The sequence below is a fragment of the Carassius auratus genome, chromosome 30 (genome assembly GCF_003368295.1).
Source record: "Carassius auratus strain Wakin chromosome 30, ASM336829v1, whole genome shotgun sequence".
In the NCBI taxonomy this organism is placed as follows: Eukaryota; Metazoa; Chordata; class Actinopteri; order Cypriniformes; family Cyprinidae; genus Carassius; species Carassius auratus.
This window is the reverse complement of record NC_039272.1, coordinates 18,204,924-18,228,702: the sequence shown is the minus strand read 5'-3', so window position 1 is coordinate 18,228,702 and position 23,779 is coordinate 18,204,924. Positions and strand designations below refer to the sequence as shown.

The following is a 23,779-nucleotide window of genomic DNA, read 5'->3' as shown; positions in this document are numbered from 1 at the left end:
TTTTTTTTTGCCATTCTTGGCACCACGGCATCATGTTTAAGTGCTGCCAAACTAGAAACTGCCAAAGTATGTCAACTTGTTTTTTATGATAACTTTATTTCATGAATGAAGAATTTGAATCATTGCATATCAGTGATTCTCATCCTTAAACAGAAAAAGTAATAGGGATATAATAAGACATTTATATTATTGCACCACTTCATAGGCTTAAAAGTGCTTACATTAGCCAAAAGTAATTTTTTTATATCTAAAATGCAATATCTTTTAAAATGTTACCCAATAATGCCACTTGAAGGAAGAACAAGCGTAATCAGTTATTACAAAAATCATATTGAATGAATTTTCATTACTCTTTGGTCCAAATGTCCAAGTGGAATTATCATCTCCAGAAAACCAAATGGTATTTTTTTGTAAATGGTTTAGTGGCTGTATGAAATGGATGCTGATTTCTCTTAAAGTAACAATTTGTTCCTTTTTTCAGGTAGATTTGATGAGTCTTGCAACAAATTAGTCATGTTTTCCAAGAATTTCTATATTGCTCAAACAGTTTTTCTTTCTCTTGTTCTTGTTCGCTCTCTGTCTCATACAGATGTGCCCTGACAGCCTCGCATGACTGAGGGTGAACAGAGAAAGAGATGGAGAAGATGAAGGAAGCAGAAATGAGACACAGACAGATCGTGAGATACAGAAACAGGCTGAGGGAGGATGTCAGAACTTGGAAGAATAGTCACGTCAGCATTCTAGAGCTTTTGGCTTTGAAGTTTTTCTCTCTTTATGGCAGGCTGATGTGACACATGCCTCAGAGAAAAACCACAACAATGTGCAATACTTTGTTATAAATCAATGTGTCAAAAGATTCAAGGAGGAGACATTTACATGCTCATCATTTAGCTTTGTTTGTAAAGCCTATGAGTGCTGATAACATCTCAGTTCTATAGCTTTATCTGAACCTGCAGCTGTCACATACCAATAAGACTATAATATCCTGAATACTCAAAATATATGCAATTTGTGCTATTAAGAAACACTGTGCACAATTAAATTATTTTTATGCACTTATTATTTGGTCATCAATTTTCCAAAAAATCTTCCCTCTATAAAACTAAGTAGCAAAATTCTGTAAAAGTTCAAACAGTTATGAATCAAGAAGAATTCAATGATTCAGTGTGCCCTCAAACATTTACATATATTAAAATGTTTGTATAAAAAATAATAGAGGGAATATTTCTTGTTTTTTCAAATTTAATTTTTATATTTGTGCATATAAATAAATAAAAAATTTACACAAAAAATATTTAACCATTTTAAAAAGAAAATGCAATATATCATCTTTTTAAAATCTATTTTATTAAATAAATAAACAATTAAATCTGAATCTATTTACCAGGTAGCCCACAAAAATAGATTAAATTAAATTTATGCTAGACAGCAAAGCATATTTTAGGCTTATTTTACTGTGCTCAAATACATTTTTTGACTGAAAAAAAAAAAAAAAAATAGATGACTAAAGAGAGATCATGATTATTAAAAAATGAGGTAGAATGGGTTAACTGGGGCAAATCCATAAATGAATCCCCGACCTATTGCTGGAGTTTTACCATGACCCATCATTACTTCACTTACATAAAGTTAAAAAATCTGTGGAAAAAAAAAAGATGGCCTAATTTCATATTCTGGTCTCATGACTTCCCAGCTGATTTATGGGATGCAGCAGAACAGGGGAACCAGGGGAAAGAGAGAGGAAGATAGAGAGAAAGACAGCAGGAGGAAATGCGTTCACTACTCATTTGTTACAGAGTGAGTGCACGAGGGCACAACTTAGACACAAAAACAAGCCGCAAGCCGCATCTCTATCTCTGTCATAAATTATGGATGTTGTCTGATGTCTCCTAACTGCTGTGGGGCTCTCAGGGGGCCTTCTCAGCAGCAGGCCTGGCAGAAGAGCTGAACTTATAATGTAGAGCCTTCCACTCTCAATGTCAGCTCCAGCATAGGGAGTGCTTTTCAAAAGCATGGGTCATGAACTTGTGCACCAGTGGTAAAACACATTACTTTAAGATCGGCTCACTTTATTCACTGCATGCTTCTTGCATGCTTAAAATTATGATTAGTCATCCTTTCCAAGGTAAACTTCATTATAACTATTGCGCAAAAAGAGTTTGAATAAAGTTATAAACTTTTGGAACATCTCAAATCATGAGGCTTGTTAAGTAGAGTGTGCTTAACTTTAAAATAAAACTGACAATTTTCACCTGGCAGACAAAAAATAAAATAAAATCCCACACTTAAGGCGTGGTCACATTTACCATTGTCTGATGAATCTTGGCAGGTGCAATCCAGCCAATTCAAGAATCCATCCAATCGGGAAGAGACTGTGATGACATCTTCAGACATCACTGTTTATCATTAGCTGTCTCTTTATGCATTAACTAACCAGACAGCAAGACAGAACTTATACCACAGGAAGAACTGACATAAACAGGAAACTGCAGTTCGGCAAATCCTCTTCAGCAGAGTCAGCTGATGAGACCGTAGAGAAATAACAATATGAAAGCTTTATAGAAGCACTATACTCAGATGGAACATATAGACATGCACTATAAAAGCACAATATTCAAACTGGATATACATGCAATACAGAAGCACTATATTTAGATGGACGTACAGAACAGTATAGACAACCACTACAGAAGCACTATATAATGTACTGTACAGCTGGATGTATAGAGAATCAGTATATGTTCTTGGATATATAAATCCACACTTCAACCAGCATGTTACCTTAAATCAGAGTGTGTTACTGTAGCTGCATAGTAAGAAGAGTTTTTTCTGGCATGAAGTGATGATTCACCCAATTTATTTTTAAATGCATGCTATTCATCTTATTGTGATTCATTCATCTTTGCATGTGCTTCTTTTTGACCTCGCAATTCTTAATCAAAATGTCCAAAATCAATCTTCCAGTGAAACGGCAGACTGTTTGGGGACTTCAATTATTTTGTCTGATTAAACTCCGCCCCTTTCGTACAATCGTCTGCAAGCTCGCATTTAGATCTGCCTGACTGCCTCTAACCAATCAACAGTCCATACAGCACAAATTATTGGTTTCACACAGATGTGCGTCACAATACAGAAGAAATACGCCACTTGTCCTGTATGGTGTGCTGTTCTCAGACAGGCACAGAAACACACACACCCTCAAAAAACATATACAATGTCACCAAGCTCATTTGGTCCCTCAGCTGGGTCCTCTGTCAGGGTCACAGCCATTTACTCTGTCCCATCCATCAGCACAGATGACACATGATCGTTACCTACACACCCACCCTCAAAAACACAGCTCTCGCCCTCAGATATATTTTCACAAACACCAAAAACTCAAGTCCACACTTCAAAAATTCACATCTAAACCCAACACTGTAACCATGTCTTTTTTATGAAAATAATCATTTATTTTAAAATATGCACACATTCACTCTTACCTGTATGCAAAATATGCCAAAAACATCTGTTAATGTTTGTTTTTATCTCATTTGATTATGAATAACATTAAAAGCTACATTTTACATACACACAATAAAGTTGTGCATCATTACTGTTGGCCATTTAACAGTTAATTCGTAATAAACATTGTTCAAATAATACATTATAAGCTGCTTGCACTTTTTTGTTATGCTGGTGTGCTGTACAAAAAAATAAAATAAAAATAATATAAGATATGACCATATCTGATTATTGCTTGTCCTCAACGTCTGTGTTGGTTATAGCCCAGTCTAAACCCACTCATAAGCTCAGAGCGTAGACCTCTTTGCAGTCTCAAACCTCTGTAGCACATTTTGACACCTTTACACACACAATCCCTGTTAAACCCCTCAAAACAAAGCATATTTTCAAATCCCAATGCTTCAATTTTTAATTTAAAAAAAACACTGTGTCATGGAAATACTGTGCATTTCAGTGTAGATGCAGTTGGATAAACACCGAACTCTTTAAATATGCCGCTCAGACATGACAGACAGCAGTGTAGGGAGTCTGTGGCGCGTATGAACACCAAAGCTCTGGGGAGGGGTGCAGAAATCCAAACAAATCAATGCAGGCCGAGCCCCGGAGAGACAGAGCATCCACCACCGCCAATTACTGCAGCGCAGAAACAAACAAAGTGGAAGTGAACTGGAAGAGAAGGCAAAGTCTGTTGCTAGCAGGTAAAGTCGTCGCTTTGCATGTGCGTGAGGCCGAGGGAGGGGAAGAGGGGGGTCTGGATACACTCACACAGGCAGGTTTGCTGGGTCTGGCAGTGCAGGCAGGCCACTCTGTAATTTACAGAGGTGGAATGCAGCATGCAGCCGCGGGTGCTAATTACAGAGCGTTCATCTCTCTCTCTCTTTCTCTCTTTCAGACTGTGAGCCAGCCGACCAAAACCAGCCGACTCCCACACTGCTCCGCTGTCAACTGCAACCTTCAGACAAAATGCAGAAGTGCACACACACGCACACACACAAGGACAGATGTTTGGATAACATCTATGACTCAGGTGACTATGCATGCTACAAAACCCACAAAAAAAGTTTACTAGTATGTAAAGAGCATTGTAATAGACCCCATTACAAAACCACTGGAAATTGACTGCCAGTACTTCCAAGGCTATTCATCTCTCTTGACTGGAATCTTGTCCTGTTATGTCTTTTTTAGCAGCTTCTGGTCAGGTCATATAGCATACTCTCTTTTGGATGGCGCCGATCTCTCTAGTCATGGCATGTGTATTGATGCCTATGCACAGAGACTGAATACTTTGAAAGCCATCAACGAACTGCCAGTGGAAATGCTCTTATGCATGCACACGTATGCAAACACACTCACACTGCCAAAGAGGCAAGTATTAAATTCCACCACATATACAGTGTGTGTGTGTGTGTGTGCACCTCCACAGCAACAGTATCTGTTCTGCCCACTAATCATATTGTGTTTAATTACATGAGTTGGATTATACTGGAGAAAGCCTAGGTCAGCAGGACAAGAGCACAGACTTACTTAGAGAGACATCCACCCCCACTTCAATGCTAAAATTCACTGTTACAGCTTTAAGGATGTGTAGGAGACACAAATTAAGAAAAGGATGGAAGGCAAACCGGTTTAGCTAAAACCGAGTGCTTGACAGACTGAATGTCCAACTCATCATGTCAGATTTATTATGAGGTTCTGCCAGACCTCATATACTGAAATAAAGTGCTAATTCTAATACTTGCTGTCTTATGCAAACATGGTTTGACTGCTTACTAATGTCATTTCTAAATACGATTATAGCATATTAATGTTTCTGTTGGAAAATGCTAGACTGAAAATACTGCAAACAAAGGTTAAAAGAAGGGCAACCTCTTCAGTTGACTCCAGTGACAGGACTGACATTTATCTAATGAGCTTCATTCAATCTCAATCAAGCATTAAATCAGCAGAGTCGGGTTCAGTGTGAAGGGGTTATAGGTTAATAGGCGTTTATCCACCTTAATCTTTATTGTGCTCGAAAACATTTTACCTATGATAACACCATCGCAGTAATAAGCTATCACATTGACCGATAAGATGATTTTTTTTACTTTCTGTGTTCTCTACAGCCGTGGAGGATTTGCAGACTAATTTATTATGAGCTTTAGTGAAGCTGTTTATGCTCAGAGAGATAAGGCTCAGATTAAACGCTGTCCTTTATCAGCATGCAGCACATTCAAAAGACACTGTTTCAATTTAATTAATTGCCCACAAGACAAGGTGCAAGGCAATTATTTTCCATACTTAGACATTCATGTGAAAATTAGGACAGTAAGTGGGAACATATCCAGGAACAGAGGTCTTTGTTTTGCCTCTGGTTACGTCTCAAAATCTACTGATCTGTCTACCTAGACAGCTTTTTTTAGGCTTCAGATGAGTCAGCTAAGCCAACCTGGAAAACGCCTCTGAAATCCAAAATGCAACTCTCTATACTGAGTGGCATAAACGGTGTCTGAAATCATTCACTGATCTCTATATAGTATATTGTGGTTGAGTTCACAATTTCAGCAAGGAGTGAACTGAATTAAGAGAATAAATTCAGACACTGACTTAGCCATTGAAGGTAAGTTGAGTTGGGCTACTTGAATATGACCCTAGAAAATAATTTATGAATGCCTGTCAAGTGACCCATCACAACAGAGGAAACAATTAGCCTAGCAAGAAGATCAACACTGCAACAATATTAATAAACATATCATTAATCTTCAAGTTACTTCTAATACAGACTGGTTAGCTAGGTGACATATTATATGTTTTCTCTCTTCTAGTTCTTCTCATTCAGGACTTCTGATCTTATTTATGACTGAAAAGCTTTACATGTAGCTTATATAGAAACATATTAACAGTAATTTGAGGCCATTATTATAGGATATAGTAGTAGCTAGCGTTTTTGGCGTAAATTAACTGTTGTAACTTTTGTTTTAATATTGTGATAGGAAACTAGGGCCAGTATTTTGCCATGGGTAATGGTGAAATAGCCAGTTCATCAGTTAATTAGTTAGTCGATTATACTTCATTGTCCTTTTTGAAGAGATTTGTCTTACAATGCAATACAATACAACACATATAATAAAAATATGTACAACAGAAAATTACCACAATCATTATCCAACATTATTAAAAATATAACAATGAAAATATTTATAATACTGGTATATTATATATATATATATATATATATATATATATATATATATATATATATATATATATATATATAGTACTGTAGAACACTTCTCTGTTGGAAGGGAATATAAAATATGCATATAAATACAGAAAAAGCATTGGACTGCTCAATGACGCATTGACCAATTAGAATCAAGTATTTTATGGCCGTGTAAAAATAATTAAATAAACTAAATAAATAAATAAAAATACTGTTTTTAATAAAACCAAGTATAATAAGTAGGAACAATGCATAATAAGCTATGCAATGCATAGAACAAACACAGAATTTTAATTTAACGTCCTGAGCATAAGCACATGTAAACGTCAAGGGCTAGTCATATAAGCATCTGAATGAACCAATCCAGCATACAACAGCTTAATAGAAATACGGAGTCTGAAGATGCATTTCTCAACTAAACTAACGTTATATCCTTCACTTCAAACACACTCACTTCAGACAATGCAGCTGTTTAAATAACCATACCGTGTGGGATGCTGCTGCACAAAAAGTTGATCAAATGAGTGAATGATGTACAATATAATCGCACATTAAAACAACACAATTTTAAACGACCCCTTTCTAACTCTCGCATTTTGTTGGGGCGACTGGTGCAATGGTCTTGGCCTCGATACAGCTCATGAACTTTCATAAACCTACCTGGATGATGTTCAGCTGAAGGTGCGGCCCCTTCCGAGAAGACTGCTGCTTTTAAAAGGTGAAAATGCGATGTTTTTTTTTTTGTCTTTGCCCTAACAGTTTTCTTGGAAAAAAACAAATGTGTTCGGGCTTTGGACCTGCTGACAGTAATCCAAGTGACGCTTCTTGGTTGTCGTCTTGGGTTTCTGGACGAGACGCCGTGCAGCGCTTCTGAATATCAAGCACTAAACACACACACACTCTCACACACACGGCTGTTTCACTCTCAGCTGTCTGTCTCCAGCTCCAGCAGACAACAAAAGTCCACCCTTTACCGTAGTGCGTCAAAGAAGAGCGCCCCAAAATAACGAGCGTGCATTTAAAACGCGCGTTTTATTTATCGGAATCTGACGTCAGGAAGTTGTCTTCGCTTAGAATCATTTAATAATTGCATGATTTATTAGTCTTAATTTTAGAGCTTTATTTCTAAGCTTTCTTGGTCGGTCAAATTTATTAGCCCTAGTTCATTCAGTTTATTGATACATAAAATGTTGAGAGACCAGGCTGTGACTTAACTGTGATTGTAGAGATTTTCCCCCCCTATAAAGCCTTTTTAACGTTATTTTCGTATCACAGATACGTTTAAAAAATTTAAATGTAAAAATGTAAAAAACTAAATAAAAAAGGTAATCTTTTGATGTTTATATATTTTTATTTTTATGCTTTTCATTTTTGTTTTAGTTAACTAATAACCCTGGGAGATATGTATGTGGAAAAATAACTGCAATTAACTTTAATATTTGATGCCAGGCAAAACCAGACATTATTGTATCATCAAAAGCATAGTGTATCAGCCAGATTAAACAACTTTGTTTTCAGGTAGACTGATTATAAGTGTGCCTTTATTCTTTGAAATTGCCTAAGGACAATCAGATAAGAGTTTACAAGGCTGAAAAAGTGTATTCCAGTTTTATGTGCAATGTGCATCAGATGGTCAGTAAATGGTCAGACTGAGGCCGAGACTACCACCCGTGTGCCCTTGAGCAATGCACGTAAAACCTGATGCCTGAGAGGGATGCTATTTACTGATGTGTCAACAAAAATCTCAAATATACTATTCAAATGCTAGTAAAAGCAATCAGTGTGAATGTTGACATTATACTGCTTTTATCTGTATCCAAAAGATTAGTGCAATTATTCTAGGTAGCAAAATATTATCTGGATATGAATTTGAAATATGTATGTGTTGTCTGTGTGAATTCTCACACGTTGCAATAGAGGATTTCAAATGATGGATTTTTGGTGGGAGGATTCGAGTGAGTCTTCTATTGCTGATGTCGGAGTTTCAACGCAAGATACGTCATCATCATCACTCACAACGAAAGATGATCAGTGTTTTTAGAAATGAGGCTTTTAGAGTTAACGTTTGAGAAAACAGTTTCTGAACTGATTTTTGGTGATGTTGAAGCTAACAGATCTTAGTTATTAAGAAGATGCATTAAACATTTATACTCTAATCTCATGTCATATTAAGTTTTGATGTCAAAATTGATTGCCCCCGGCTGGTTTGAAGTGGGACATGCATATGGACCACTTGGGGTTATCTCAGAATGGTGACAGCTAAAATTTCAGCTCTGTCTTCGGTTCTCATGGTAACAGAGGCAGGAAAAGTGATGCACAGCAAAGCGGTAGAGAAGAATGACAGCGGAGGATTACGCACCAGCATGTGGCATAAACCGCTATTATAGCAACTAGCAAAAGAGTCAGGTTGTCAAGTTACATTTCTTGGCTTGTCACGCTGGCAAACAACCGTTGTTGAAGAAAGAAAAAATTGCACAAGCATTAATGTTAGTCACATATCAGACAAATCTTTGAACTTTGCATTAATCAGGTCTGAAGTTCGTAATATTGCTTTGTCCAGCGAAGAAGTAATCTTGTCTGAATAAGGAGAGAAATCAAGCACAGTTTACAAGTAGAAACAGTCCAAAACAGTTCTAAACAAATATGTCAGTGGATTTTGATGTGAGAGGACAACAGGGTATGTACTTTTTCTGCCTGGAAGCATTTTAATGGATTATGGGCAGGTATTTTTGCCAAAAGCAAGTAAAAAATATTGTATTGGATTTATTTACAACAAACATACAGCTTTTAACTTCACAAGATGACATTTGATGGACTGGACTCATGTGGATTACTTGTGTATTATTGTGATGTTTTTATCAACTGTTTACACACCGCAGATGTTTGCACACCACAGTTCATTCACTGGTGCATGCAATGCTAAATATCACACACACACAAACATATATATATATATATATATATATATATATATATATATATATATATATATATATATATATACAAATTTCAGAATGAATACCTAAAGGTATTACTGTAGATTATAACAATAAATTCACTTGCATAATTTTATGAGTAATTTCTGATTTTTATTTTATTTTATTTGTAGTTTACAAAATAACAGATCATTAAAATACTGGCAATTTATTCATAAAATAACATGAAAATAATTATTAGCTTATCATATTGGCCAGAAATGCAATAAGAATTCAACCTGGATCCAACAGCTTAAAAACGTATGTAAAACTCATACATTGCTTATTCTATTTCAAAGGACGAGCATGTAAATGAAAGGTGATTGAGAATGCAGGACCATGAAAGGGGGAGGTGCAGGAGGGCCAGAATTTGTTCAGAAAAATGGTGCCGCCACACTGATAAGAGTGTGTGATAACGTTGACAGAGGGAGACAGCAGGGGACAAGAGGCAGACATGAGGGCAAGTGATGACAAGCAGCGGCTCATGCCCGCATGCACTTGCATTTATTCACACACACAGAGACAAATTGCAGATACCATTTGTGCAACTATTTAAAGTCTGAAGACATGTTTTCCTCAGTTCGCTGGATCATAAATCCACATAATGCTTATGTTCTAAGGTTTAAAGTTTTATACTCTCACAGCTGACTTTTTTTAATGAAATTAAGAATGAGCAGCATAAGTTTTAAAAATATACAGTATTAATGGTTTATGTTGCTTATTTTGGTAGGGTTACAACTACAAAATAAGGGTCACCATCAGTGGAATTGCTGGGGATTCTGGGCCCATTGCACATCATTTGTTATGGTGCCTTCTTATAATCATGTTGTCCCCATTTGTGACGCCCTGGTCACCACGATATAATGCTTCATGCTGCAGTGTAAAGTGCTTTTACTTGTAGCATTTATGCAAAGTCTTAAAAGATGTGACAAAGTTGTGACGTACATCTGAGTGAAACAGACTACTGAAAAAGAAAAATGTAAGGTGGTGGTGGTTCAGACCATCAGTTGTTGAGTGGATGGAGGCAGAACTGCATGGGAGACTCCAGTCGAATGTAAGAAGCAGGGTTTCAGCAGATTCAATTACTGGAGAAGTCTTGCAAAGGTCACTAGAAAGAATCTGTAATTTCACCAGAAGAGTGAGTTATGACATTTTGATTAAGAATTCTGAGAACCAAACAGTAAAAAACTAAATAAGCATGTTTTGTGTTGCTCAATAACATATCCAGTGTTTAGAAATTAGGGTGAATTTTCATGTCATACTGACAGATGTCAAAAGTAGAAATTATTTGAAATAACCTTGCTAAATTCTGTAAGATTGTTGCAAATGAAAGGATATTAAAATGATTAACTATGTTGTCTAACTAAAGTCAAAACCGTAAATGTCATCATACTCTGTAAACAATAAATTTGTATTGTCAGAGTTAGTACAGAGATTGGCTGTAAATATACACTATTTTTACATAATAATGCATTTTTACATAACCCCACACGCCTCTGTGTTTTTCTCTCTCTCTGTACTGCACAAACTCACATGCACAGCCCTCTCTAGTTTAATTGAGTGCAGAGGACAAACACTTAGGAGACACAGCAGCAGTCTAAAAGCATCCAGTGTGAGACGTTTCATAAATGAGTGTAATCGTGGCCATATGGCAGCTTCTGAAAGCCTGAACCACATGTCTGGAAAAAATATCACTGACTCCTCATTTCACACAGCTCTGCCAGCCCAGTTCTCCTGAATCCGCTTCATACCTGTCATCACAGTGTGCCTGATGTGTACGTGAATTCAGACACATGAATACATTTCTTCATGAATTTTATTGAGGACAAATCACAAAAAAAAAGTCAAATAAAATGCATTCTATACATTGATCGAACTCAACAGCTGACTGAAGTGATTGTGCAGATGAGATTGTCGGAAGATGAGCACTCTAAAAAAAAAATAATAAAATAAAATTCTCCTACATATTCCATAAACATTGAACAAATAGACTTTGATTGAAGAACCGGTGCTCTTTTGATATGGCTGACCAAAGCTAGACGGGTTCAAGAAGAAAAATCAATGCCCTGATCTCTGGAGATCTTCCTATAATCATATCTTGTTCGCATCATACCTTGAAGCCTCAGACACCAATTCCACATAATCTTTATCACAGCCTTTCTTCTGGCTCTGTAATCTCCTCAAAATAGATATTTTACCACAACAAATGTCTCTTTTCATTGCCTTTAGCATGTCATAATTTTTACAACCTTTTATAGGAGTACAATAGATGCAGTCAGTCATAAATTTTCATGTCACTGCTAATTATGCCATCAGTCACAGCAGTCCTAATGTACTGTTTACTGGTCCAAGCCCAATTCTTTCTCAAGCCTCGCAACTTGGAGCCTCCGATTTCAGCACTCGACATTATCAAGAAGAAAATAAAAACCTGAACACAAGCGTACAAATTTGAAATAATAATCACCATAAAGCAGAGCGGCTTGCAATTTATGACCTCATTAAAAAACAGAGGCACATCAGGGGAGTGATTTTTACAAGGAATTTTCTTAAATCCATAGTTGTGAACAAAATAAGCTGTCGAGCTCAGAGAACTGCAACAACAGCAGGGTCTCTTCATTTAGGTTTTTTTCTGCCTTCGCACTGTTACTGTAGAAGGAGAATAGAGAGGAAAAAAAGGAAAGAAAGAAATACAAAAAGTATTTCAATGAAACAGGAAATTAGTTTTTATGTCTTCAAATCAGTGTTGAGCAAAAGGTAAAATGTAAGAACTGGCTCCCTTGGTTTCATCATTGTGAATTTGAATGGAATCGATCAGACCCACAGGATGCAGAATTGGAATGACAGGAAGATGCATTCTAGTTAAAATTACAGTCATATAAATCTCTTTTCAGTTTATTTTACATAAAAATTGCAATCCTGCATCCTGTTTGCTGCCTCAAATTCAAGAACTGAACTCATTTTAAAGGCATTCTCAATTTAGTAACTCAATAAACCCCTTTCAAATAGAGATCCTTTATATGTTTATATTAATATATGTTTCAATAGTTCCCCTGATGTCACCGCATAGATAAAGCTTCCACATGAGAGAAGTGGAAATCAAATTAAAATGAATTTGCAAGTGTGCTACATATTAAGTAGGGAAAAAAACTGCAAGTTGCATGTGATGCAAATGTGTTAATTTCATTCTAAACATGTTTTACTGCTGGTGTGTTATGGAACACTCACTGTGCATGAATTCTAAAGAGGAAACAGATAAACAAACAACACACAGACAGTACACCCACATCCACAACCAAAGCAACAAATTTTTTACAGGATTCATTATCCATAAACCTTTCAGAACAATCAATAAATTTGAGCTCAGGGAAGCAGGTTCCCACTGGCAAAATTTAAGTATTTGTGCATGGAGATAGGATGTTTTTGGATTTATATTCATGATAATTCAAAAGAATTGAGGATGTTTTTTGCTAACAATAATTGCTGGAATAATTCTCCTAAATTACCATTCGGAGTAGAGGGAGAAAACATTGCAAACAGCTCCAATGCAAATGAAGGAAGAATACAAGTGGATCAATGGGGAGAAAAACATCCCCGCTGCTTGATAAATTAGGTGAGAATTCTTTCCTCATTTTTCGCCAGATGGTTAATGTTGCCATATCAGTTGGCGTGCTGTTCAGAACTGATGGGATGAGGTGCACCTAAAGCCAGCTGAGCGATATGCAAACTGTCTCGAGAACCGAGCTCAAATTGGATATTTATGATGTATTTATTGTATCTTGGCATTGTCTCAGCGAGGTAATCTTGTAGCGAGATAGCACATTTCACAGTGATAATAAGAGCATCTATTATCTGTGCGCATGATGGATGGAAGTAGTAAAAAAAGAAAGCAACTCCTGTAGCTGAATGAATTAGAGTAAAGCCCTTTTGGCTGCCATGCAAGATTCTGGCACTGAATCTTCCTCTTCCTCTCTCGTCCTTCTCTCTCATTAAAAGCAAACTGCTGTTCTCCACAAAGAGAGCAACATTCACACAAAGATTCAAATTCACACTTTCACATGCATGCAGAGGGGTGCACAATTTTATTTTACCAGCAGAAAATTCGATTCTGGCCACGATTTGTTTTCTTAACACCTCTTACCACAGGCTGCCCTGTCTGGAGAAAATTACACATTTGCAGAAATCTCCAGCTTTCTATATTCAGAAGAATTTTTAAAAACACTTTAAAGGGCACATTTGCAGTATCTGATCTGACTTTTAAAAAATACTTTAATTTTTAACTGCAACTTTTAACTCATAGTTCATATTTTTCCACACAAAGTACAATGTCTATTTGTCCTTTAGTAATATTCAGCTTTAAATATGATAATGGCAAGTCATTTGTATGGTGCATTTTTATAGTTCATTAATCTTAGAGAGTGTAAGTGCAGAATGGCAAATCTGTTTTCTGCAGAGAAGTTTTGGAAATAATGTAATTGCCTCTCTACATGTGTTCTGTCACCACTGTGCCGTTCCCTTTGCTCCATCTCCACAGTCCAAAATAATGATTCCACAGCAGATCATTATTACTAGCCCCCAGCTGTCTCTGTCCCCTTCTGCATGGACACAGTCCAACAGCATGTCTACCAATGACCAGCTGTCCCCTTCTCTGACTTCAGATCGTCATGTTTATCCTGAACCACCTTTTCCCTGCCAAAACCCTTTTAAAAACTCTCAAATCCTAAACGAGATGGATAAAAACTTCTTCTTTACACCTGAATGGCTAAACTATCACTGAAGAATGTCCTGCACTGAAGGCAACTCTCATTCATCTCCCTGTACCTCCTATCAGTGTGCCGGCACTCTCGCTTCTTCTGCTGATTTCTATTATTATTCGAAACAGACAGCCTTCATATCTCTGCAACATGAGCCAAGGGAGTGCATCAGCCTGTCATCTACTCCTTCTCACTCCTTCTCTCTCCCTCTTTCGCGCTCTCTCAATCTCTGTCAGTGATTGGCAACTTGTTGTGGGGTTGTGTCAGGCCGGGTAGAGCATAGCGCCGGGTGCTGTTGTGTGGATAGAATAACTGCACCCCAGGCACAGCATGTGATTAATATGAAACAAAGCCTGTGTGCTGTGGCTCCCCAGCATCAGCCTATACGCAGTTCGGGCCTGGTTAACAGGTCCACAGAGAGAGAGTAAGTCTGAGAGAGAAGACAGAGAAGAGCTGTCATGATGAAGGTCAGTGGACTAACAGGGGCATCAGTCAAAATCGCTCACAAAAAAAAACTAAAACTGCAATTGGAAACTTTTATGCAGATTTTAGTCTTCAGACAAAGACAAACTTAATAAGTGCCACTTGATTGGTAAATTTTTCACAATTTTGTGTCATTTTTCTCCAACTGCAAGAGTAAGTGGATCTGAGGAGATCAGGCGCACTGAGGGCATATAAGGTCGAGAAAAACTCAACTTTATGCAAATGTCAGAGAACTGTCATGCCTCAGCCAATCACTCTGAGATACTGGCTGACGTCTATCCTGAACATTTCCAAATCTGCCAAATAGAGTACTGCAGGAATCATGTATTTTTGTAACCCAAAGCATGAGTTAGCAAGATCTCCTCTACAAAACCCAATGGGATTTTTTAATTGGCTTTTGTATTATTGTGAACAATATGTTCTGTGACCAACAAAATTATTCTTAAATGTTTTATTCATCATGATAATCTTCACAAATAAATACAATTTTCATGAATTTTGAGGCTCAAATACAATCGACAGAAATAAAAAGCTAAACGTAGGCTATAAATGAACTACACCTCTGTTGCGTTGCAAGACTTCATGTCATCACCATTAAACTTCCTATATGAAAGACCCGGAAGTATATATATATATATGTGAGTGTGTGTGTATGTATATAATAGTGGGTTCATATTACTTTTCTACCATATTTCATTCAGATTTCAAATTTGCAGTTTGGATGCTTTTGTTGTGACTAGATTGACTGGCTTAACAGAAGTGAATTAAATTCTTGACACTATATCTTTGCTTTGGGCAGATGAAAATGAAACTTGCTTTTTTCCAGCTTTTTTTTTTCTTTTTTAAACAGATTGAGATTGAGCATAAATCTCTCATTACAGTGGACACATACTGTAAATCCTGCACTACTTCCATGTCAGGTCAAGTTACCTCTATTTATATAGCGGTTTTAACAATATATTATATTGTAACAAAGCAACTGAACAGCATTAAATAGGAAAATAGTGTGTCAATAAAGCAAAAAGGCAGTTCATCATTGAATGATGTCATCATCCAGCTCAGTTCAGTTTAAATAGTATCTGTGCAATCAAGTCAACCAAATCGCTGGAAATGAAGTGTCCCCAACTAAACAAGCCAGAAGCTACAGCGGCAAGGAACCAAAACTCCATTGGTGACAGAATGGAGAAGAAACCTTAGGACAAACCAGACTCATGTGTTCAATGACCAGATTAAATCCTTTCATCCTTACTGTAACTGTTGCTGTTACCATATTTATATGACTTAAAGGCAAGTCAAAATAGTTTTCTGTGGTAACTGCCATTATGCCACAGATACTGTCGATAGATCGCAACTTTCATTGAACCTGGAACATTCAAGATGCTGTTTCATCTGAACAAAAGTGTAAAGAAAAATAAACAGCATGATATAACCAGTAATATTTCTTCAGTTAACAAAGGTTTTTTGTGATAATTCTTTAGACAATAAGAAATGTTCCTCATCTAATAATACATGGTTATGATTCCATCTCTAATGACAGTCTTATAGAGTCATTTCATATTTGAAAAGGTACAAAGGCACGAGGGAGAAAGAAATATTTACTTTGAGGTCTGGAGCCTAAATCATCTCAGAAGGGCAAAGACAGCATCCCTCCCAAAGACACAATACAATTTATTAAACCTGACAAGCTGGTTCCACAAATCCTACGTTGTCTGTTTGAGAGCAGAATGAACGTGGGTAAATCAGAGTTATAGAAATTAGACATTACAATAGTGCGCAGTGTAGACTTACAGCATTATACAAAGTGTTGCTTGTTAAGCTATAGCTAAAGGTAAACTACACAATCAAACAGCCTTCAAAAACAACTACATAACTACTCCGAAGGCAGTATATTTTAATAAAACCTTTTAATAAAATTTATACTTAATACAACAAATTTTACAGTTCAAAATCATATCGGGCTTAACAAAGTAAAGAAGCCTGAATTGGTGAATCAAATTTTTTTTTTTTTTTACCGATTCACTAGAATTAATCAGAATGAAGATGGTTTTTGAACTGATTCATTCTAGTGAATAAACGGTCTTAAGTCTTCTTTCTCACTTTCCAGTGCTATACATGAGAGAGAGGATGAACCAACTAACTAGAATGAACCACTTCACATGAAAGAGAGAAAGAGAGATAGAGAGGAGAACATTTAGCGGAAAGTAAAACAGTTGTCAGAACCTCACAACACCTCTAAACACATGCGACACAGATACAAGACAGCCACATTAATAAATCCACAATAACTGGAATGAAAAGAGCCATTTAGATAGCAAACTCACTGGGTTCAGTATAAACTCCCACTCGCTCATTTCGCTCGTCAGCCCTGCTGCCTCTGTCCCATCATCTTCTCTTCATCCTTCATTGTGTATATTTTGGCATTTGGCATCAGCACTGGGGAAAAAGTGCTCTCCAACACAATTATGATCAAATGGGCAACAGATGTGTGTGCTAAGCGAGAGCATGCTCAAAAATCATATTATATGTCCTTCTTAGATTGTTTTGTGGAACATTAAGCCACGGTCTTCCTTACCCTCTCATCTCATGCATTTCTAGAATTTGTGCTTTTCTCTCTGGAAAATCAAAAGCATGTACTGAGGGCAGTATTCAACAGCCGCAGCTCTAGAGACATACTCAGGCTTACATTCGAGTGTCAGTTTCCATGACTGTTACCACAAGATGAAACCAAATATCAGTAATGTGACTAACCTCACCAACCACAAATTGGATTTTTTTGAATCCCCTTAGATTTTCCTGTGCATAATATATCCTTATTTCAATAGGACGTGACAGGAAATAATATCAGTGAATTAAAAAGCAGAACAAATAGATGCAAAATGCAGATGAAGATATAAGTCTAGCTTAGCTTTGTACCTTTGCATGTCCAGTGAGTATTTTTATTTACTTTTAAATTCAACGTTCACTTAGAGGATTTCACTCAACCTTCTTCTCTGTCATTCAGGGTAGTGCCAGATGTTTAAGGGCCCTCTGCACAATTTCAGTGTGCTTTTATCTGAGATGCAGAGCTGCACTTCCATTTTTATTTGCGTGGCAACTGGCAAATGGTTCTCTTGACGTGGCCTTCTGCCATCTTTCAGCGTGGTCAGTGTGCAGGAGAATAGACTGCATAATTTAATCATTTCGTCCACTTCAAACACCCCACGCAAAGCAAAGTTCTCCATTTCTATCTTTCTATCTAACTCTGTCCTTCTGTGCATTCCAATTCATTGCATTTCTATTTAATTTCCAGTTTGTTCTTTTCACTCACAAAAAGCAGAGGGAAAAGGACTTGTTTTTTTCCCCTGCTGTAATTCCCCGGTATATATGCAGGACTTTTTGGCTTCACAAAAGACGTGAGTTTTATATTTAATTATGCATCGATTTCAAGCACTGCTGGTTTAGAGGGACCAGTTCTGACAGCTCTGATTCACGACATGAGCAACTCCCTTGGACCCCTGCCAGTTAAAAACTTGGTTCTATCTCATCTCTGTGCTTTAATGACTTCTCTTTTCTCTGCAGTTGCATGTTCCAGTTGATTGTTTACAATACTTTTTGAAGGCCTAAATGTTCGGCGCTCAAAGAAATCGTGAGCTCACAATTAGTCCTAAAGAAAATATCTCCTTAAATGTGTCAGGCTCATGAGATATTTTTCTCCTTGAAATTCAAAATAGGCCAATTTTTGAAGCATCTTATTTTTAAGAAATAAACACACCCAATGAACACTTTTCCATGCAATTAAATTAAACCTTTTCGACCATAGTGTCCTGTTCTTTGTCAATTATTTTTCAATGATGCATTAATTATTATTATTCATTCTGAAGTTATTTTATAATGATAAAAAAAAATTATGTGACTTTGCATTTTTTATTATAAAGATGCAAAATGCAATGCAAAGGTTCGAAACACTTCACCTGCACAGTACACGCTACCACAAATTGTATATGTGGACTACCTATGCTTATTAATATATAAAAGAAATAATGACTAAATGTTTTCCAACATGTCTGCGTCTGCCTGGATCTTGCATATTCAGTTATGGCCAATAAAAAAGAAAATAATTCACGCAGTCCCATGCAATACAAATTGATTAAACGTCAGTTTTACAAATTTAGTTGATTGCATGCTCTAATTTAAGCTGTGGCAGAAATGTTCAAGAATTCATTTTAATTAACTAAATTGAGCATGCAGCAAAAATCCATTTCTGAGTGTAATGAAAATGCAAAATTTGCTTTCAAAGCTTGGAGCACAACAGGGATGATCACAAAATAAAAACAGCCTGTAATCCACTGCAGACCGGCCTGTCATAACCCATTAAAACACAGGGAGCAGGCCTCGCTACAGCCTACTCAGAGTAAGCACAATGATATGTGGTTTAGAAGTGCTCTAAAATCCCAGTAATATGGAGCCTGTATTTATTTATAATCCACCCAGATTCTCATGAGACTGCTTGAGTTGAACAACACGACAGAGACACAGCGGATGGTATCAGACTCTACGCTGATTTTCTGCCAGCGCAGTTACATGTCTAGATCCTCACAGAACAGAATTTAGATGCAATAGTCAAAGCTGACCACAGTAATGAGAAACAGAATTTCTAATGTTTAATTAGAGTGTGTGCCTGCAAGCTGTTATTAGACGGTCAAGTTCACAAATGAGCTTTTTTCAAATTTTATTGTTGGGCTTTTTGCCACTTTTATTTACTGACTCAAAGCCAGCCCACATCTAAGACTAAACCCATTTATTTTTGGTGAGATCACGTGAATAGAACAAAACATTGTTTACATAATAGGGCAGGACTGTAAAAACGTATTTAAAAAGTTTTTTGGTTATCATATTCTTTGCCATTTCGAGCTTGTTAATATAACACTTCTGTTTAGTGATTTTAATTTTACAGCAATCACACTGCTGTTACCAAATACTTATAAAAAAGAAAACATTGGTGTTTATTTTATCAGTTTATTTGGCAGTGTCACTGTGAATGAGGCATAGAGAATGTTGTCATATTGTACACAAACACAATTATCGCTCAGTTACATATACACAAGTACAAAATCCCACCTCTTAGTCAGAGCTTAGAAACAGTTGTACAACTTCATTAGCATTGCCTCCCATTTGCTTGCCCATTTAATGTGCAAATTAGATGTAAACACAGAAACAGATGCATTTTTTTCTTCATTTTCTTTGGGCCAGATAAGCCTAAGCCAGCAATAAGAAACAATTTGAATTGCATTTATTTCATCTAATATTTCATTCATTTTCATATAACAGATGGCAAGGCAGCGACAACCAAGAAAGGCAGAATAGATTCTCTCATTAGCTTCTGATAGAGTTTAATTATCTGTCAGGCAGAATATGACATGAATCTCAGATCATAAATCTGAAAGAGATTTTAAAAATTCCCTTATTGAATTTTAAGTTCACTCACAGAAACAATAGTGATGGAAAGGGTCCTTTATAACCACTGAAGGATCACATCTACTGCGAGCAATAACTTTTCTTTTGAACTTTCTTTATATTGGCAAACTGCATTTTGGTTCCCCTAAATGTGTTGGGAAGTTAAGAAATGAAATGCATGGCTTTTCCTGGGAGGAAAAAAAAACATAAAACTTTCTTAAGGGCTGCAGTGTATTTTCTCAAACACAGTCTCTAAATGGACACTCAGAGCCACTCCACAACCAGTCACTTTCCAGCAGCTCCACTTGTCATTTTCACCCAGTCCTCAGGAGTAGTCAATAGAGAGAATGGAAGGCAGCGTGAAATGATTAAGCCAAGGCAAAAATGCATACAAAAATAGCAAACCTGCATGTCTTCATATACCTTTTTAATTTCTTTTAATATGAGAGATGTTCTCTCATGCTCACACTGCACACTGTTAAAAGTAACTACTGTACTGTGCATATTTTCCATTTCATGAGACCTTCTGAGCCACAACTATAAGAAGACAAAAATAATGCAGTTGTGTGAACAGTTCCCAGCATGCAATGCATTATGAATCCATATGAATAAAGAGTCCAAGTCTTGTTAAAAGATATGAATGCTTGTGATGAACAGATTAGCTAGATAATTTAGGTTTATATTTATAATAAATCCAAACAAAGACAGTGAACACATCACATCTCTTTTCACAAGACTTGGATTAAACGGCTCAATTCATGTGGATTCATTTTACAATGCTTTTATAATCCTTTCGGATCTTCAAGATTTTAGTTTTCTGGTCTTTCAATAGAGGGACAGAAACCTTTCTGGTTTCATAAATCTGTTTTAATTTGTGTTTCAAAGAATAACCAGAGTCTTAAGTTTAGAATGACATGAAGGTGTAGAAATTATGACAGAAATTTCATTTTTTGAGTTGAACTATACTTTCAAAGGGATAGTTCAACCAAAAATGAAAATTACCCCAAGAGTTACTCACCCCCAAGCCATGTAAATGACTTCTTTCAGATGAACATATTAGGAACTTTATTAAAAAATGTCTTATAAAGACAGTGAAAGGGAGTCAAGATTTTGAAGCCCCAGAAAGTAAATCTAAAAAAAAAAAATCTAAATTCATCAGGTTGCATTGTTTTCTCAGCAATTTTTAACTGTATACATACTCTTCATTTGTTTCCAATTCTGTCTGTTTTTCCATCTGTATCAGCTGTTTTCAATTACAGTATCAAGGTCACGATGCATCTTCATGCACCAAGAGGTTAGATTTCATTACAGCTGCAGAGAGCTGTGATTGTATTCCATTAGACTCCATTACCTTGCACAGGTTATAGAATTCCTAATGAACCAGTAAAGCTGTCATTAATGCTGCGTGGTGGGGAGCGGGAGAGGTAACACTCATCTTCTGTCACTTCAATATTGAATGCGATACCGTGCCAAGCACCACACGGGCTGTAATGACCAGGTGTCAGGTGACACGGCCTGCAATTATCACCATGGAGATCAGACAACTGGTTTTGCAGACGGGGAAAATTAACAAACACACCTAATAGCTGTCTTCGTTTTACTGTCATTCTGAAATAATCTCAGCAGTGTGGTTGCCATGGTTAACTCATTAGCAGCTTTGGTGAGTGGATGAGGTCCACTGAAGAGAGTTGTGTTCTTACAGCTGTTTACAATTCCCTACAGTCTGACTGGTATCTCCACATGATATGCTGCTGAAAGCATGCATGATCATTACTGGAAGTGAGTGCTTCCGCTCATCATGGAGACTGAAACGTACTGGACGCAGCTTGCATGTGTGATGCAAATGTCAGCCATATTTAATAAAGAGCATGCTGCATACCATGAGGGTGCCAAACCTCCAGACATCTAAGTGACAGAACCTATCATTTCAAACATCATCGCTCAGGTTATGCTAGGCTCTAAACATCAAGAAACCTGCACTACATACAAATGCCTGAGGACTTGTAGAGAGCTTAAGGGCTTAAAGGCACAGAAGATGGCTTCAGGTCCTCTCAGCTAGAACAGTGTTTCAACACAAACTCCTGCTGTTGACAAAAATTGCATTTGACGTGAAACAAGAACCAGCGTTTATTTAATTTATTTAATTTATTTTTTTGTCCCACCTGAATGTAGCTAGCTTGTGGATAGGTTACGGAAGAAACCTTTTGGCACGGATTATACTGCTATGCTAGTTCTTATCTAGCACAACTACTGTGCAGTCAGATCTGGTTTGTACAGAATAGAGTACATTTATGCTGATGTGTCTTGATTTAAGACCAGCATTAGGAAATATTAAAGGGCACATATTATGCCCCTTTTTACAAGATATAATATACGTCTCAGGTGTCCCCAGAATGTATCTGTGAGGTTTCAGCACAAAATACCCCACAGATCATTAATATAACATTTTGAAAATGCTGATTTTGATTGGAAGCAAAAACATGGTGTTTTGATTCATGTATCTTTATATCCAAATTAGCTGTTGTTCCCCCCTCCTTTTCCAGAATAGGCTTCTGCCCCGGATACTCTGCTAAAACAAAACATCTGTTTAGTTTTGATTATCATGTCTTATTTGCATGTGTTTAAAGCCATATCAGTTTAAACTTTTGATATATGGCTTTCTGAGCACACATATCCGAATCATGCACACAGAAATTGGCTGTCACACAGCATGGGAGTATTAAACTAAGTTCTCTTTCATGTCTTATTGCGCTTAAACTATCAAATACACACAATTTTATTTCTAAAACACACAAACACAGTTGATTATGTCTGTAAAAGTAGACAGCTGGGAAAGTAATCATGTTCAATTAGGTCAGCAGCATATATACATTACCCAGTGCTGTCTATGCTGTTAATATACAGTAAGTCAAACAATAAAATAAAAACAGAAAATCACTCACTGATTTTGACTGAATAACTGCCGTATCTCTAATAAGAAGACATTTCTTATTTGAATGCTGCATTTAAATGCTCTAGCATGAAGATGAACAATCACTCAGGACGGGGTCTCTGCTAATATGACAGTTTTAGCAGTATTGGGCGGGGCATGTGCAAAGTGACATCACTTTGTACAGATTCTGTAAACAGCTTTTTCTGAGACACTGCTTATGATTTATGGGGATGAAAAAAAAGAAGTGGATGGATTTTTATCATTATAGGGTGGTTGTGTACAAACACTGCCAATTCACATTTATGTTCAAATTGCATGTGAAAGTGTATTTTGCATATTAGGTGCCCTTTAAGATTAAAAGGTGCCCATTTATCTGAATGGTTAGGTTAGTTCTGTCTATACAGTATATGCCATCGATATAATGTTCTTTTTACAAAAAAATGATATCTAAGAAAGTCTCAAAGCTTAGCACAGGATGACTGAAGGACTCAAATTCACA

At 36.7% G+C, this 23,779-nt stretch overlaps 1 protein-coding gene across 1 annotated transcript in view; it reads right to left on the bottom strand.

The window, feature by feature from the left end:
• The window catches only part of LOC113049485 (docking protein 4), a 40,249-nt gene extending 32,587 nt beyond the window's left edge, over positions 1 to 7,662 (bottom strand). Inside the window, exon 1 of the mRNA XM_026211874.1 lies at positions 7,367 to 7,662. The gene's annotated coding sequence lies outside the window, so the exon portion shown is untranslated. The remainder of the gene's footprint in view (positions 1 to 7,366) is intronic.
• Between the last annotated feature and the right edge of the window lie 16,117 nt (positions 7,663 to 23,779).